The sequence below is a fragment of the Macaca fascicularis genome, chromosome 10 (genome assembly GCF_037993035.2).
Source record: "Macaca fascicularis isolate 582-1 chromosome 10, T2T-MFA8v1.1".
Taxonomy (NCBI): Eukaryota; Metazoa; Chordata; class Mammalia; order Primates; family Cercopithecidae; genus Macaca; species Macaca fascicularis.
In genome coordinates, this window is record NC_088384.1 from 15,121,331 (window position 1) to 15,133,333 (window position 12,003).

Genomic DNA, 12,003 nt, shown 5'->3' on the forward strand with positions numbered 1-12,003 from the left:
TTCCGGGAGCTGTTCGGCATTGCAGCCTGCAGGGCATCCCCCTGCCTCTCCTCTGCCTGCCACAGAGGTCTGCGGAAGCCCTCAATCAGAAGCCGCGCTAGGAGCGGGGACAGAAAGACAAATAAGATACAATCCCTGCCCTCACGGATGAATAACAGCCTGGAGGAGACAGATGCCTGGGTCTGCCTCATTCCATCCACCACCTACAATTCATCAAATGTCTATCATGTGCCTCTCTCCTCCGTGCCTTTACATAAGTTCTATCATCCTCTGTGCCTCAGTTTCCTCCTCAAGTGGGACGGAAAGACCCACCTAATCTAACGCATCAGGACTGCTTGCAGATAGAACCAGATAATGCACGTAAATTGCTCAATAAACTATGAAGACCTGTACCGATGTTATTACGGCTATTATTAATATAGCTTAACATAACAGTATTGAATAACTGAAGCCCTCCCGGCAGCAGGCACAGCGACTTGCACATAGTAGGTGTTTAAATGATCTTGATGCATTGAAACGCAGTCCGGGGACCGGGCCTGATTTGTCATGAGTTGTGGAACAGCGCCATCCTGTGGCCACAGTGCAGAGCACACAGACCTTCTGGCCGAGTGCTTTGACCGACCCAATGCAGGCTGCTGAGATTCGTTTAGGACAAATTCAAGGAAAAGTCCGTTTGACACCACGGGGCAAGGAGAAGTTTCTTCGTCCCTAGAGGTGGTACAGGCTCAGAGTACAAACAGAGGCAACAAGGGTTTGAAACAGCATTCTGGATTATTTCTCTATCAAGGAGTTTTTGGGAGATATGAAGCACCCCGGGTGAACAACCAACGACATGGTCAAAGCCTGGTCTGGTCTGGGCCGGTCCTGTGGAAGGTGCTGTTCATTCTTCATCTCAGAAGACTCGAGACCAGGTGCGGTGGCTCATGCCTGTAATCCTAGCACTTTGAGAGGCTGAGGCGGGTGGATCACTTGAGGTGAGGAGTTCAAGACCAGCCTGGCCAACATGGTGAAACCCCGTCTCTACTAAAAACACGACAATTAGCAGGAAATCGCTTGAACCCGGGAGGCAGAGGTTGCAGTGAGCCAAGATCGTTCCACTGCACTCTAGCCTGGGCAATAGAGCCAGACTCCGTCTCAAAAAAAAAAAAAAACAAGACTTGAACTTGGCTCTGCCATTCTGCCATGCTCAAGCTGTGTGACCTTGAGTAGACTGTTGCCTTCTCTGAGCACCAGTTGTCTCATCTATGCAATGAGGTCATGATCCCTGCACTGGCCACCTCAAAGAGTCATTGCATAGATCAAATGGCGTAAGAGAAGCATAAGTTTAGAAATGGTCAAGTGTTATACAAACACGATAGGTGGTAATCATTCTAATTTCCAATCACAGTAATAACGGGCATTGACTGAGCTCTGTACTGTGCTAAATGCTTTCACACATAATCTCACTTAATTCCCACTAAACCTTACCAAATAAGTACTCTAAGGGGCCCATTTTGTAGATGAGGACATTGGAGTTTAGAGGAATTTGAAATCTTGTCCAAAGTCACACTCAACTAATATGGAGAAAAGTCAGGATTTGAACTCAGGACAGTGGGACTTCCCCAAAGTGGAAGAGTCTCAATAGTTCCAGCCACAGACATGGGATTTAAGGGGAGCCCCTAATAGGCAGGTAGGTGCCTTGAAGAAAACAAAAGAATTATTGACATTTCTCCTCTTTTGCCCAGGAAATTCTGCTTCCTTCCCATCTCTACCCCAGTACCTGCTGTGACCCTGGAGCCTCCTACGAGAGGGGAACCCTTGGGCTCTGCATCCAGGGCCCTGCTCACACCCAAAGTCAGAGAATCCCAAAGCTCTCCCTTCCAGGGTCCAAGCCTGACCAAAGGCCATGCGTGCTCCTTTAAGGGACTGGCAAGGGCAAAGTGGGGGATGGTTCCCTTTCAAGGTCACTGTTAAACAGATGATGCCAAAATTTGTTGGGAGAAGTGGCTATTTGTCAACAATCATAATGACCCTCACGTATCTAGAGTCCTCTTGAGCTAATGAGATGTCTGAGATTGCCCCCTGTCCACTTTCTCAATGGTTGGCCCTCAGAACACTCCTCTGAGGTCAGAATCCTTAGCCCTACCTTACAGATGAGGAAACTGAGGTTTAAGGAAAGGAAGTGATTTAACTGAGGTCATACTCCAAGTAAGTGGCAGAGGCAGGACTCAAGTCTAAGATGCCGGAGTACGTATCCTCCTAACTCCCGAGGAATCCAGAGACAAGGGAGGTAGAGTGGCCCGGAACTGTTTCTGGTTGACAGCCCTGATTCTAGGGAAAGTAGTCCAGAAATGTTTCTGGTTGGTAATCCTAGTTCTAGCCCCACTTCTGCCATCAGCAGGCTGTGTGACCCCACACAAGTCACTGGGCCTCAGTCGCTTTTTGCCAGAGATTCCTCGTGAGCTGTGACTTTGCGTCCTTTATTCATGTCCTTGAGCCATAAAGATGAGGGTGTTCAGCAGCATCTGCAGGTTTTATAGACAAGCAGCTGTGACTTCGCCTCCCTCGGGAAGCTTTTCCTGACTGCCCAAGGCTGAGTTATTATTGCTCATCGTGCTCTCACAGCACCCACAGCGTTGCATTGCAACTTATCAGCAAACTCCCACAAGCCCAGGCGGCAAACGTGCATGACTATGAAGAAGGTCGAATCTGGTGCAATAGGGAGTAGTGGGGACTGAGGCAAAGTAGAGAGCCCCTGGCCAAGGGGGCAGCTCCTATTCAGCTCCAGCTTCTTCTCATATTGCAGTAAGGCCAGCCTGGTGTTGCCAGATCTTAAGAGAAGCCAGAAAACTGGCTTTTTAGGTGAAATCTGCTTTTTAAACATAGACTCAAAATATATTTCATTAAGGACTTTATAGATATTGCAGTCCCTGGATTAGCCACACCTACTTGCCCCATTAGACTCTGAGTTATTTGGCCGGGCACAGTGGCTCATGCCTGTAATCCCAGCACTTTGGGAGGTCGAGGCGGGTGGATCACTTGAGCTCAGGAATTCGAGACCAGCCTGTCCAACATGTTGAAACCCCGTCTCTACTAAAAATACAAAAATTACCCGGGTGTGGTGGCACGCACCTGTAGTCCCAGCTACTTGGGAGGCTGAGGCAGGAGAATCACTTGAATGCAGAGGCGGAGGTTGCAGTGAGCCGAGATCGTGCCATTGCACTCCAGCCTGGGCGACAGAGTGAAACTCCATCTTAAGAAAAAAAAAATAGACTCTAGGTTACTTGATAGCATGGCAAGGTCTTGCCCTGAATGCTGAGTGACCAACCCAGGGCCTGGAACCTCACAAGTGACCAGTGATTGCTTTTTAAATGTTGCAAGGTCTTGCCCCAGCCAAAGCCCCCTACCTCCAAGTTTCTGGTAAGCAGGTGAACCCCACTGGCATGTATCAAGGGCTTATTTGCATGCCTGGCACTGCCTTAAGCATGTCACATACATAGTCTGACCTAATTCTATTATCCCTCCCTCCCAAAGTGGTACATACTATGATTCCATCTATTTTACAGATGAAGAAGCTATGGCTCAAATGGTCACACAACTTGCCCAAGGTCACACAACAGTGGCAAAAATTTAAATCGCTGGAATTCAAATTCAGGCAATCTGACTCCCCAGATGTCTGCTTGCATTACAGTGATGTCAGACTGCTCCATGAGACCACCTTAAATATCACCTTGCGGTCACTCGGTCCCAACCACAAGTCTTTCCAGGCACCCGCCAGGGCAGTGGGAACCAAGGCATGTGGTATGAAGAGATGAGACACCTGATGCGGTGGCTTATGCCTGTAATCTCTGCACTTTGGGAGGCTGAGGCGGGTGGATCACCTGAGGTCGGGAGTTCGAGACCAGCCTGGCCAACATGGTGAAACCCTGTCTGTACTAAAAAATACAAAAATCAGCTGGGCCTGGTGGCAGGCACCTGTAATCCCAGCTACTCGGGAGGCTGAGGCAGGGAGAATTGCTTGAACCCAGGAGACGGAGGTTGCAGTGAGCTGAAATCGCACCACTGCATTCCAGCCTGGGCGACAGAGTGAGACTGTCTCAAAAAAAAAAAAAAAAACAGGGCTGAGAACAACACTGTGCTACAGAAAGCAGAAGCCTGAGGTTCAGAGAGGGGCACCTACTAGCCCACAGCTGTGCGGCCAGATTGAGCCAAAATCAGTGTTTATCTTTGGCCCTAAGACACCAAGTCCCAGCTTCCAACAGAAGAAAACATATGGGGCAGAGAGTAGGAGCCAAGGAGAGGCCTGGTTATTGCTCATCCCATTGAAACAGTCACACACTCTCTAAACTAGCTAAATGGTTCCGAAGGAAATGGGAATCTATTTTGTCTCCTGTCGCCAGGCCTGCAAATCCTGATATATCTCAGGCCACGGTAGCGAAGCGGATGGCTCAGCACTTGGAGACATGCCCACACGAGGCAGGAAGTAGGGTGGATGATTCAACAGGTACCTCTCTATTCTGAGAACCGGTCCTGTGATGGGTGAGTGTATACGCAGCTGAAATAAAAAATGATTTTGAATACCGACCACTGGAACGTACAGCAAGCCTCCCTTTCTTCCGGGGGACTTGCGGCATTCTTTGGGGCTTTAATCTTTCCAGGTTTTCTAGTTCTGAAATTTTGCTGAGACAACAAGGTTCTTGGGAGGCTAGGGTGGGCTGGTGACTCAAAAGCTTCCTTTCCTGCTGGCACACCCTCCAACAGGATGATAAAATGGCTGCCGTTCTACCTGGGACACCATGTTCCTTGCCCTCAGTCTTCCTCATCTGCCAAATGGGGGTAGTGATCTCTGCCTAACTGAGACAGAAAAGTTTGGTACAGGTAGCACAGCTCCACAATTTCTTTTTTTTTTTTTTTTTTTTTTTTTTTTTTTTTTTTTTGAGACAGAGTCTCGCTCTGTCGCCCAGGCTGGAGTGCAGTGGCGCGATCTCGGCTCACTGCAAGCTCCGCCTCCCGGGTTCACGCCATTCTCCTGCCTCAGCCTCCCGAGTAGCTGGGACTACAGGCACCCACAACCGCGCCCGGCTAATTTTTTGTATTTTTAGTAGAGACGGGGTTTCACCGTGGTCTCGATCTCCTGACCTTGTGATCCGCCCGCCTCGGCCTCCCAAAGTGCTGGGATTACAGGCGTGAGCCACCGCGCCCGGCCAGCTCCACAATTTCTTACCTGAAATCCTCACGGCTCAATGTGCTTTATCAATTTATTTATTTTATTTTATTTATTTTGAGACACGGTTTCACTCTGTCACCCAGGCTAGAGTGCCACGATTTTGGCTCAATGTAACCCAGCCTCCCAGGTTCAAGCAATTCTCATGCCTCAGCCTCCCCCAGTAGCTGGGATTACAGGCACCCACCACCACGCATGGCTAATTTTTGTATTTTAGTAGAGATGGGGTTTCACCATGTTGACCAGGCTGGTCTCAAACTCCTGACCTCTGGTGATCCGCCTGCCTCAGGCTCCCAAAGTGCTGGGATTACAGGGCTGCAGCCACCACATCCGGCCTCAATGTGCTTTCTAACTTGGAATTCTTTGGATTCCTGAAAGGTTTTCAAGTGGATCTACTGCATATCAGGTGACATGCCAGTGAGCTCCAGAGCAATATTCCATAAACCCTTTCATTTTTCTGCAGCAAAATGTATAGATACTCACGCTAAGTGGGACAAAATAAAGACTATAAATAACCTCACATCCAATTCATATCAGGTTTGCCATCAGATGCTTGCCCCAATCTTATGAAAAAGCTTTAGCTTTTCAGAGCTTTGGGGGTTTGGGAATTGTGCATGGAGAGTGCCAGCTTTGGTTTCAGCCACACCTGGGTTTCCATTCCAATTGCATCCCGACCAGCTGGCCCCCCTGGGGCAAGACATTCCTCCTCTCTGAGCCTCAGTGTTCTCATCTGTAAAATGGGATGATAATTCCTATGGTGCTTCTTAAAAGATAAGCAAGGAAATGCAGGTTGCCACTCTGGAAGAAAGGCTGGCCACACTGACAGGTCCCAATGAGGTGAATCCACCACAGGATATCTGGGATATATCTGCACACAAGGCAGGGGCAGACTCCCTCTCCCTCTGACCAAACTTACAAGGCTGACGCATAGCAGAAGATCCACTTATTATTGGACAGCACAGTAAATACCCCACCAACAGAATGGAGCACTTCCTACAGCCCAACCAGCACGGGCTTCCCTACAGCACAAGTTCCGTGAGGATCCACGGTGTCACAGCACTGCTTGGTGGGAGGGAGTCAGAATAAACAACCGCATTAAGAAGCATTTATCGGCTGGGCATGGTGGCTCACGCCTGTAATCCCAGATTTTTGGGAGGCCGAGGCGGGCAGATCACTTGAGCTCAGGAATTCGAGATCAGCCTGACCAACATGGCACAACCCCATCTCTACCAAAAACACAAAAATTAGCCAGGCTTAGTAGTAGGCACCTGTAATCCCAGCTACTCGGGAGGCTGAGTCACAAGAATCACTTGAACCCAGCAGGCAGAGGTTGTAGTGAGCCATGATTGCACCACTGCATTCCAGCCTGGGTGACAAACTCCATCTCAAAAACTAAAAGCGTTTATCACAGCTTGAAGCCCCCTCTCTTTTGGGAGGACAGTCTTGCCCAGGAAATGGGGATGATGCTTGGGTCAGCGCAACCAAGAGCCTGTGCCCTGGACAATGCCAGCCCTGGCTCTGTGACCATCCCCTTCCTATTTGTCCTCTACTGAGGCACTCTTCCATTCACTCTTCCTCCAAAGAGGGTGCAAGGTAACTGACCAGGTTCCCCTTGATAAACCAAGATCGTAGTCCAGGCCTGTCCCTCTGCGCCAGACTCCCTCAGAAACTTTGCCTGGCATTGATGTACCCCACGCTCTTCAGTCATGTCTGCAGATAACCAAACTGATGACTCTTAGAAAAGGCCAGTCTGCAGGCGCAGTGGCTCAAGCCTGTAATCCCACCACTTTGGGAGGCCGAGACGGGCGGATCACGAGGCCATGAGATCGAGACCATCCTGGCTAACACGGTGAAACCCCATCTCTACTAAGAAAAAAAAAAAAAAATACAAAAAACTAGCCGGGCGTGGTGGCGGGCGCCTGTAGTCCCAGCTATTCAGCAGGCTGAGGCAGGAGAATGGCGTGGACCTGGGAGAAGGAGCTTGCAGTGAGCTGAGATTCGGCCACTGTACTCCAGCCTGGGTGACAGAGCGAGTCTCAAAAAAAAAAAAGAAAAGGCCAGTCTGCATCCATGGCAGAGTTCATACCCCTAAGATGGCCACGACAATATCTCCCACTCCACATACTTGTTCCATATCTTCGTGCCTTACCCAGCAAAAAATTCAGTCTCTGTCCTCTCTCCCCCTTGACTCTGGGCAGGCTTGTGACGCACTTGGAACCAACAATTACAGGGATGGGAGTGATATCACATAACTTCTGAGGCTAGATCACAGAAGGCAATGTGGCTTCCAGCTTGTTCGCCAGAGTGCTTGCTCTGAACTCCTCACACAGACTCACTAAGCAGAGTGACCCTGAGACTAAATGGAGAGAGAGAAAGAGAAGCTCCACCCACACCCAACTATATTGCATGAGAGACCCCAGGTCAGAACCACCCAGTCAAGCACTCCCCTAATTCCTGACCCACAGAAACTAAGAGATACAATAAAAAGACTGTTGTCGTTTTAAGCCACTAAATTTTGGTGTGATTTGTTAATGACCGTTTTATTTCCCTTCTGCCTAGGGTGACCATACCTCCCAGTTTAAGTGAGACGATCCCAGTTTACACCTTTTATCTGGCATAATTATGATAGTAATCCCTTTCTTGCCCCCAAAGCGCCCCAATTTAAATGGTAAATTATATGGTCACCCTACATTTGGCCAAGTTCTCAGAACACACTTCAGATTCTGGCAACAACTCTTCACTCACTGCCTAGAATAATTGAAATGCATGAGGTGCCTAGCACAGAGTGTTCAAGAAATCGATGCTTGTTCCTCTTCTTTCTCCTAATTCTGTTCTGTCTGAATGCTCAGCAGTATTTTGCCAAGAGATGGCTTCAGTGCAGTGGCTCATGCCTGTAATCCCAGCACTTTTGGAGGCCAAGCCGTGTGGATCACCTGAGGTCAGGAGTTCAAGACCATCTGACCAACATTGTGAAACTTCATTTCTACTAAAAATACAAAAATTTGACCAGGCGCGGTGGCTCACGCCTGTAATCCCAGCACTTTGGGAGGCCAAGGCGGGCGGATCACAAGGTCAGGAGATTGAGACCATCCCGGCTGACATGGTGAAACACCGTCTCTACTAAAAATACAAAAAATTAGCCAGGTGTGGTGGCGGGCACCTGTGGTCCCAGCTACTGGGGAGGCTGAGGCAGAATGGCATGAACCCGGGAGGTGGAGGTTGCAGTGAGCTGAGATAGTGCCACTGCACTCCAGCCTGGCCAACAGAGCGAGACTCCGTCTCAAATAAATAAATAAATAAAAATAAGATTTGCCGGGCATGGTGGCGGGCACCTATAATCCCAGCTACTCGGGAGTCTGAGGCAGGAGAATCGCTTGAATCGGGAGACAGACGTTACAGTGAGCTGAGATCTTGTCACTGCAGAGTGAGACTAAAAAAGAGATGGCTTCAGGAGCAGGCTCAGTCCCCTCACAGTCTCGAGAATGCTCTCCCCGCAACAAACCTGCATCCTCCCAAAAACAGGGTACCTGTTACACAGACACAGCTCCCAGGCAAGCCCAGGGCTGTCCCTTTCACCAGAGGGCTCTCAGTAAGCCGGTCCCATGGGGAAATTCTGGAGCTGCTATTGGTATTCAAGATGGGAAGGCTCTGAATTCCTTAGAGAGAGCAGGCAAGAGACAGAGGAGGAGCCACACAACCCTGCAACTGTCTTTTTATTATCTCTCTTAGTTTCTGTGGGACAGGAATTTGGGGTGGGCTTGGCTGGATGGTTCTGCCCTGGGGCCTCTCTGGCCTCTCGCAAAGGCCTTCTTCACCACCCCTGTAACGGGTAAAAGCTTCTGAGTCCACAAAACTGCTTTCAAATCCTGGCTCCACCATTTACTCACTGGGCTAAGTACTCAACTACTCTGAGCCTCTTTCTCCCCACCTGCATGAATGGCAGGGTCCATGGCAATTTCAATGAACTTTTAGAAAAAAACACTGGCCAGATTCTTTTATTCATTAACTCAGACAATGAATACCTACTTAAGCACCTACTCTATGCCAGTGATATGCTTTGACTGTATCCTCACCCAAATCTCATCTTGAATTCCCGCGTGCTGTGGGATGGACCCGGTGGGAGGTAATTGAATCATGGGGGCAGGTCTTTTCCACACTGTTCTTGTGATAGTGAATAAGTCTTATGAGATCTGACAGTTTTAAAAGGGGGAGTTCCTCTACACAAGCTCTCTCTCTTTGCCTGCTACCATTCATGTAAAACGTGACTTGCTCCTCCTTGCCTTCTGCCATGATTGTGAGGCCTCCCCAGACATGTGGAAATGTGAGTCCATTAAACCTCTTTCTTTTGTAAATTTCCCAGTCTGGAGTATGTCTTTATTAGCAGCATGAAAACGGACTAATACAATCACCTATTTCAGAAATGATGGTCAGAAAAGACCTGCATAAGGAGTTAACTCTTGAGCAGAGGCATAGCTGATGAGACCAATTCAGGCACCAGGAAATCTGGAGGAAGAGTGTGCCATGCAGAAAGAACGTCAAGTGCAGAGGCCCTGCTGAGATGGAAAGAAGGCTGGTGGGCCAGGCATGGTGGGCTCACACCTGTAATCCCAGCACTTTGGGAGGCCAAGGTGGATGGATCACTGGACGTCAGGAATTTGAGACCAGCCTGGCCAACATGGTGAATCCCTATCTCTACTAAAAATACAAAAATTAGCCAGGTGTGGTGGCACATACCTGTAGTTCCAGCTACTTGGGAGGCTGAGGCAGGAGAATCACTTGAACCCAGAAGGTGGAGGTCGCAGTGAGCTGAGATTGTGCCATTGCACTCCAGCCTGGCAAAAGAGCAAGACCCTGTCTCCAAAAAAAAAAAAAAAAAAAAAGTGGCAGAGCCTAGACATCAGATATGTCTAATAATTTCTAATAAAGGAGGCATGCTAGGAGGCTAAGGAAGCCTATGTCAGGTAGAGAGGATCTGAGGTTTGAATAAAGTCATGCCCTCAGATTATCTTTCATTGTTTTAAAATTCTGAAACAAAGACACCAGGAGGAACTCCATAGCCTGGGAGTTGCTGAGAGGACAGCACTGTTATCTACTGCAGTAAAGCAGTTTGTGAGTTGTCACTTCAGAATCACAGTTAATGCGGCACTCCTGGGCTCCAGCATAAACATATCCATACAATCTATCCAAGTGAGACCCAGAATCTGAATTTTTTTAAATACCATCCTGGTCAGGTGTGGTGGCCCACACCTGTAATCCCAGCACTTTGGGAGGCCGAGGCAGGAGGACTGCTTAAGCCCAGGAGTTCAAGACCAGCCTTGGCAACATGATGAGTCTTCGTGTCGACAAAAATTTTTTTGAAATTAGCCGGGTGGCCGGGTGCAGTGGCTCACACCTGTAATCCTAGCACTTTGGGAGGCCGAAGTGGGTAGATCACCTGAGGTCAGGAGTTCGAGACGAACCTGGTCAGCATGGTAAAACCCCGTCTCTACTAAAAATACAAAAATTAGTCGGGCATGGTGGTACACGCCTGCAATCCCAGCTACTTGGGAGGCTGAAGCAAGAGAATCGCTTGAACCTGGAAGGCAGAGGTTGCAGTGAGCTGAGATCCTGCCACTGCACTCCAGCCTGGATGACAGAGAGAGACTCCATCTCAAAATAAATAAATAAATAAATAAATAAATAAATATTAAAAAATTAAAAATTAGGCCGGGCGCGGTGGCTCAAGCCTGTAATCCCAGCACTTTGGGAGGCCGAGGCGGGTGGATCAGGAGGTCAGGAGATCGAGACTATCCTGGCTAACATGGTGAAACCCCGTCTCTACTAAAAATACAAAAAACTAGCCGGGCGTGGTGGCGGGCGCCTGTAGTCTCAGCTACTTGGGAGGCTGAGGCGGGAGAATGGCGTGAACCCGGGAGGCGGAGCTTGCAGTGAGCCGAGATCACGCCATTGCACTCCAGCCTGGGAGACACAGCGAGACTCCGTCTCAAAAAAAAAAAAAAAAAAAAAAATTAAAAATTAGCCAGGCAAGGTGATATGCACCTGTAGCCTCAGGTGCTCCGTAAGCTAAGGCGAGAGGATCACTTTAGACCAGGAGTTAAAGACCAGTCCAGGCAACATAGTGAGACTCTGTCTCTATAAAATTTTTTTAAATAATTAGCTGGCCGGGTACGGCGGCTCATGCCTGTAATCCTAGCCCTTGGGAGGCCCAGTGAGTGGACTGCTTGAGCTCAGGAGTTTGAGACCGGCCTGAGCAACATTACAAAACCCCATCTCTACCAAAAATACAAAAATTTAGGCAGGCGTGTTGGTGTGTGCCTGTGTAAACCCAGCTACTCGGGAGGCTGAGCTGGGAGGATGGCTTGTGCCTGGGAAGTCGACGGTGCAATGAGCCGTGATCCTGCCACCACATTCCAGCCTGGGCGACAGAGAGAGACCCTGTCTCAAACAATAAATAAAAATAAATAAAAACGGTGTTCCAGAAATCCCTGTCCTACAATTAAGTTTGAGAACCGTTTAAGTATGGTTTGAAATCTGGCGGTTAGAACCCTAAACTAGCAGTCTGATCTAGGCAGGTCACTTGGCACCTCTGAGCCTCAGTTTCCACAACTATAAAGGCGGAGGGGGTAACAATAAAGTCCCCCGAAGACCCCGACCAACCTCTCCTGCTGTGAGCTTCACACTAAGCAGGCGGATAGAGCAGGCGGGGAGTCGCGGGTGACTATGGGATACATGGGGGCTAAGGCGTGCCGCGAGCATTGTGGGACACAGAGGGGCGCCAGCCGCTCCCCGCCTCTAGCTTC

General features: G+C 49.1%; 1 long non-coding RNA gene across 2 annotated transcripts in view; it reads right to left on the minus strand.

Annotated features, from left to right (window-relative positions):
- The window catches only part of LOC123567196 (uncharacterized), a 27,793-nt gene extending 15,878 nt beyond the window's left edge, over positions 1-11,915 (minus strand). The window contains exons 1-3 of one of the 2 annotated variants that reach the window (XR_012418777.1): positions 11,861-11,915; positions 9,938-10,054; positions 3,112-3,232 (exon numbers count right to left, since the gene is read on the minus strand). This is a non-coding gene — a long non-coding RNA (uncharacterized lncRNA). The remainder of the gene's footprint in view (positions 1-3,111; positions 3,233-9,937; positions 10,055-11,860) is intronic. The other variant, XR_012418778.1, reaches the window with a different exon arrangement.
- Between the last annotated feature and the right edge of the window lie 88 nt (positions 11,916-12,003).